General features: G+C 31.6%; 1 long non-coding RNA gene across 1 annotated transcript; it reads left to right on the top strand.

Moving 5' to 3' along the window:
- Positions 1–22: 22 nt before the first annotated feature.
- Positions 23–790, top strand: LOC127748313 (uncharacterized). The gene is made up of 3 exons (XR_008010261.1): positions 23–123; positions 193–291; positions 652–790. It is a non-coding gene; the product is annotated as an uncharacterized LOC127748313 (long non-coding RNA).
- The last annotated feature ends 6,026 nt before the right edge of the window (positions 791–6,816 follow it).

Genomic DNA, 6,816 nt, shown 5'->3' with positions numbered 1-6,816 from the left:
GTTCCATATTATGCTTATTATTTTTTATTTATCAGGCAAGGGTTCCTACTGGAAGAATTATTTTGGAATTGCCTACTGGAATGTTGGATGATGACAAGGGTGATTTCGTTGGCACTGCAGTTCGTGAGGCTTCTCTCTCTCTCTCTCTCTCTCTCTCCAATTCTCTTCATAGCTTAGTTGTGCCTGTGACAGGTTGAAGAGGAGACTGGCATAAAGTTCAAACTTGAAGACATGGTTGATCTCACTGCTTTCTTGGATTCTTCAACAGGATGCAGATTTTTTCCCTCACCGGTATACCTTAAGCATTCTGCATCAACCTTATTGCTTTATTGGTTTTGCAAATAAATAATTTTGTCGCTTGAAAAAAGAGCTAATAACGCATCTGCTTTATAGTTGTTCAATAATTTAGTTTGGTATTTTGAGCATAGTTTAGTTTCGTGTTATTGTACTTTTAGATTTGCATTTACCAATCAGTGAGCATTCAATTCAATTTCTGGCTTTCTGTGGTTCAATCTAACAGTATTTTATCGTAGAATGTGAACCTGGTTTAATTTGGAATTGTTAATACATGCATAAATTAGATTATTTCTTATAATATTTTTATATATATCGTTTTTGTTGGTTCAATTTGTTCTTGATATTTTGCTGCAGGCTAGTATTGGAATGGATAACTTGAACGCTTAATGCACAAAGTGGAGCAGTTTTAGGTTGATTTTGATCTTTTACTAAGTATTTAGGTTGATGATCATCTCTATTAGTGTAATTTGATATATTATGAGCAGTTCTAACTTGTATTATTTCTGTATTTTTCTTCGGTTTTTAGTTTTGGAATTTGAACTCGAAATTTATTTTGTATTTGAGTAATAGTTTTTTAATGTATAAAACAATTATAGTAAATATCTCACTAATTATTGTTTGATTTGTCTTGTAATAAAAATTGCATACTATATTTGTAGGTTTGGTAATAAAAAAGGATTGAAAATTTATATTGTGTAGCAATGAAGATCAAGTAACAAAAAGAAATTTTTTTTTTAATTTAACAAGGCTTTCGCCACGCTTTTAAATCGTGGCTGTATATTTTGCTATGGAGCGTGGCCGTATATCCACCTATCGCCACGCTTTAAAAGCGTGGCCGTATATCCACCTATCGCCACGCTTTAAAAGCGTGGCCGTATATCCACCTATCGCCACGCTTTAAAAGCGTGGCCGTATATCCACCTATCGCCACGCTTTAAAAGCGTGGCCGTATATCCACCTATCGCCACGCTTTAAAAGCGTGGCCGTATCTCCACCTACAGCCACGCTTTTCCAAGTGGCAATTTGTAAAAAAGCGTGGCAAACAAAAAGCGTGGCAATAGGCTGCAAAAAGCGTGGCGATAGAGCAACCGCCACCCTTTGATAGGTCACCCTTTCAAAAGCGTGGCGGTAGCTCAAAAAGCGTGGCGAAAAGCTACTGCCACGCTTTTTTCAGCTTTTCGCCACGCTTTTAAAGCGTGGCAAAAGACCTGTTTTCTTGTAGTGAGTGTTAATAAATATCTAAACTCTAGTAGTGTGACTATTGAACTGATTTAGTCCTAAGAATTTTTAATGGTTACAATTACTGTATATTTGTTAATAGGATATTTTTAAGATGAATATGGTAATAAATTTTTTTTTATCTGCAACTGTCATGGTAATTAATAATGTATTTATTATACTTTGATTTCGAATACCTAATATTCTAGGGTGCTAGTTGAATGGATATCGGATATGATTTAAATGCTTGTAGAATGATTAATCAATAACACATCTGTTAATTCTTGGTAAAGAGTTTGAATTTTATAATTATAATGACTAAGATAAATAAAACATTGACCAAGGCAATTGAATGAATAAAAGAAATGAGTTTTTTAGGTCATTCACAATTCATTATAGTAATGATAACAAATTAGAGTTTGACAATTAAACTATATTCTAAGAGTTATCCAAGAGTTAGGAATATGGAATAAATTATACTTTGTTCTTCTCGAATTCTTGGTAAAGATATATTGCTTCATATTATTGGATCATTGAGAAGTGTTATTAGATGTCAACCTTGATTGGTAAATTTAGTATGACTATTTTACTACTAACTTAATATTGAACCTACAGGTAACACACTAACGAATAGCGGTGACAAAATGGGTCGAACCCACCATGCTGACCCACCGAACTCGCCAAAATAGATGTGCCGGGCTAGGATTTTAAACCCGTAAAAAAAAAAAGAAAAACCCGTCAAATTCGCAAATTTTAATGAGACGGGAAGAGCCAGTCTGCTAGGACAAAGATTTTTCTTTTTTTTAATAAAAGAGTGATTAGTACTAAAGATATTAACAATCATATAAATTTCAAATATGTTTTTTTTTATTTTTTCTTTTTATAATTAACTTTATTTATTTTATTTCACACTTTTATATATATTCAAATTATATGACTTATTTTTTAAAATGAAAATAATTTTATTGATGGATATNACTAGTCCATCGGCACGCCAATTTGTCTTGAAGTGGGGCAGGCTTTGGCAGGGTAAGGCTGGCTACCCGCTTGCCATCCTTATTAACGAGTGTTCTAATTTTTGCTAAAAAAATTATTGAATTATTATTTTGATGTGATCAAATAAATAATTATATTAATATAAATTGCATATTTTTATATTTTTTACTAGCACCAAGAATATAATAATATGATAATCGAGAATATTAAATGAGAATTGAGAATAATTAGTTATTCTATTTCTAAAATTGAATTATAAGTTTGGATGAGATTCTAATAACTGATTTTTTGTTTTTAAATTGAATTGTGATATGATTTATAAAATTTTAAGATTCAAAATTGAAATCAGTAACAAATCTCATATTATATATATGTATGACAAGAGTAAAAGACACACAAAAATTTTATTCATTTACCTCTGCACACATAAACATATATGAGTCTAATCCATAGAAAAAAATTTTAATGTATGCAAGGAGTTACAAGAGGTTTCTCAATTTAGTTCAAATATTCATTGGTCAAAGAGTTGATAACAAAATTTGGTCTCGGTGTGAATACACATAGTGCCTTCGTACCATCCAAGGATAAAATTATTTTTACTAGCGTACTCAAATATTTGGAGTCGATCTGTATTATTCGAATAAAATTTAAGTACAAAATAACCTTAAAAGATGCTAATAATAAATAAGCTCTCGAAAGATTTAAAAACACGACAAAAAGAACGAGATATATTTTAAAAAATGACTTTAGAGATCAAATTTTGATGCAAATTATTATTAGAAAAATAAGATCTTTCAATCCTTAAAATTTGGTAATCTTTTGTCAAATGAATTTTTTTAAAAAAAAATTATTGTGAATGATCATATTTTTTAAAAAAATAAAAACAAAAATTTACAGATCAAATTTCGCTCAGAATTTTTTTGTGCACTTTTTAAATATTTATTCAAATGTTGTCACAAAAATTTAGAGCTAATGAATAAGCCAATTGCTAAATATAAAAGTTTTTTTATTATTTACAAAAATTATGATATTTATTAGTTCTTTTTGTCGTATTTTTAAATCGTTTAGAGACTGCTTTGTCTATAACATCTTTTAAAAAAAATTTTGTCAACGAATGAATCTTTCCATTACTAAATTAGCAATTAACTTAAAAGACTTTTTATATAAATAAAAAATTCTTGGTTCAACACTCATTCTTTATACATTTTTTTTATATAATATAATATATATAATTATATATATAGTGCGAATTGATGGGATAAAATTTGCTGGTGCCACATTTATTTCTGTCTTTGGCAAGTTGCTTAATCCTTATTAAAGCCTTTTTGTCAAATAGCTTAAATAATGTTCTTCGCAATTCTCTCTATCTTCTAAGTTAATCCTAATTAAGATTGGCTTGTCAATTTTATTATGGTGAACCAATTAGTTCATTGTTTGGTACAATCATTAATACCCTATATATAAGAGTGTACCTCACTAGTCTTTAATTTTAACATTCTGTAAATTTTATTTATTTATTTATTTTACTGTTCTCTTTTCATAGCTAACTGACCATAAATCATATTTTGTAATAGATTGAAATACTTAATACTATAATAATGAAAAATTATAGCATCAAATAGTTAACGACATAAGTTTCGATGATGATATTCTAATTTTGTCCTAAAGATTTAGATGTATAATTTCAAAATTTCCTAAACACTTTTAATGAAGTTTCAAGTAATAAAAAACATGACAAATGGAAGATAACAGATGTTATATTTAACTTGAAGTTTAGATGTATTAAACTCAATAATATTTTATACTCAACCAAAAAAATTTTCAACAACATTAATTAATTATTTTTCCATCACGTCATTTTTCTACAATTTTATTCACAAAAACCTATTTGATTCGAAATGTTTAATGACTGGACTATTCGTTATATAAACAAAAAATATAAGATGATAGAAAACAAAAGAAAAATTAGTGAAATAGAAAATCAGCTTTTTTGTAATTTTTTTAATTATAAACTGAATTAGGTTTAAAAGTTTTAAAAACAAAATATAGAAAATATAAAATTTAAGACAACAAAATGTTACAAGTTTTTGATAAGTTTATTAAAAAGGGCATTGCTATGTTTGTTTATTTTAAAATTTATTTATTTATTTATTTATTTTTTAACATGTTCTTTTTCTTTTGGTGAATTATATACAATGGTACCAATGCATATGGCTTAGGTATTTAATGCATGAGTACATACCCAATTACCAACTTTATAACATACTTATGTGACACGTTAATTACTAATATTTTTTATTTAATTTTTATAAGTAAAAGAAATTTAAAAATCACTAATATTTTTTAGTTTTACATTGTGAATTTAACTAATATATTTAAAAAAATAATAAAAAATATTAAAAAAACTAAATAACCTTGATAATTATTTTTAAAAGACAATGAGACTCTAAACAAAAAATAATTTATCAATTCTAGTTGGCTTTTTAATACATTAATTAACAGATTAACATGCTATATATGTTAGCTTATTCTATTATTACAGGGATTTTTTATTTTTATAAATAAAATAAATATTAAATTTATCAAAATAAATAATTTTTACAGAAATTACTGAAATAAATTTTTCTTGCATATCTCGTTTACAGTGTAAACGAGATGGCATTGCACGTATCTCGTTTACAGTGTAAACGAGATATGACACATAAACGTGACACGTGTATATCTCGTTTACAGTGTAAACGAGATACGTGCAATGCCATCTCGTTTACATTGTAAACGAGATATGGCCCGTACGCCCATATATATAGAAGTCGTTTACAATCGACTTCCGGGCCCCAGTTTCACTTTCTCGACATCTTTATCCTTTCTTTTAACCTTTTCTGACTATACCTGTGACCCGAGAGGTGATGGCGCGTCCAGTGGGGAATGACGGGACATAAATAGGTTGAATGAGACGACACATTACGCTGGAGCGGCCGACTTCGAGGTTAGTTTCGTTATGGTTGTTAAATTATTTTTATTATGGCATTGTTAGAGTAGTCGCGTAGATCTGGAACGTTGATATATGGGTTGGAAATTAGGTCTATAGGGTTAATTTAGAACTATATTCGCTTAGGCTAGGTTCGTATAACATAAATGTTATCAGTTTGGAGCTCTGTTATTCACATGCTAAGTTGTTAGTGTTTATAAATGTAATGCCATTATAGTATAACACTGTGTTTGTTATTAAGGCTATCTATTTTTATTTTAGAATAAATATAGTACTTTATTTGGTTGTATTATGTTATTTAATTTGTATATAATTTAAATATTATTTTTGTTTGTCATTAATCAGAGGCCTCACCTCCTACTGTCCCGGCGAGTGAGTCATACTTTACTTCCACCGGATGCCATCGTCCCGTATCTGGTTAAGGCCGGATTCGGTGACACCGTGCCACTCAGGGATTTTACTTTTGACAACTCCCTGATTTCAGCACTGGTGGAGCGATGGCATCCCGAGACGCACACGTTTCATCTGGGGTGAGGTCACTATCACCCTGCAGGACGTGGTGTACCACTTGGGCCTACGCGTACACGGTAACCCCATGGGGGGTGCCTCCGTGACTTTGATAGGTGGTACAACACGGAGATGTGGGCGTTGGTGGAGCAGCTCCTCGGTGCCAGACCTCCCGTGGTAGCACAGCAAGCGGCTCAGAGGAAGGAGTTGTTCACACTGAAGCTCGTGTGGCTACGGGATCGTGTTCGCCAGATGCCCCAGACAGATGATCCCGAGACCCTCCGACAGTACACCAGGTGTTATATCATGTTATTGATCGGAGAGTATCTAATGACCGACAAGTCCAATAATATGGTGCACCTTCGCTGGCTACCGCTACTCCGGGACTTTACTGAGTGTAGGGCGTTTTCGTGGGGCTCGGCTGTGTTGGCCTGGACATATCAGTCCCTATCTTTGGCGGCTCAGTGGGGCGTCATGGACATCGCTGGCTGCACTCCGTTATTGATGTCCTGGATCTATCAGAGATTCTTCCAGTGTTGTCCACCAGATAGAGGCGTCTACTAGTATCCGCTGGCTGCGAGGTCAAAAATGTCTTTTTATGTATTTGGTTTAAATAAATTTATTAAGGCTTTTGATATGTTACTTAACGAACCGTATATGCTCTCTTTCGATGTGTTAGGTTGGTTGGATTGCCGTAGCAGAGCAGGGATCAGTATGAGGCCAGGGTCCTGCGTTGGCGGGTTTCCCTTGACCGGCTACACTTCGACGAGGTTAGTTGTAAAATAAGCACGTATTTTATTTTGGATAAC

This window comes from Arachis duranensis, chromosome 6, assembly GCF_000817695.3.
Source record: "Arachis duranensis cultivar V14167 chromosome 6, aradu.V14167.gnm2.J7QH, whole genome shotgun sequence".
In the NCBI taxonomy this organism is placed as follows: domain Eukaryota; kingdom Viridiplantae; phylum Streptophyta; class Magnoliopsida; order Fabales; family Fabaceae; genus Arachis; species Arachis duranensis.
Note: the sequence above shows the minus strand (reverse complement) of the source record. Positions and strands in the feature narration are given on the sequence as shown.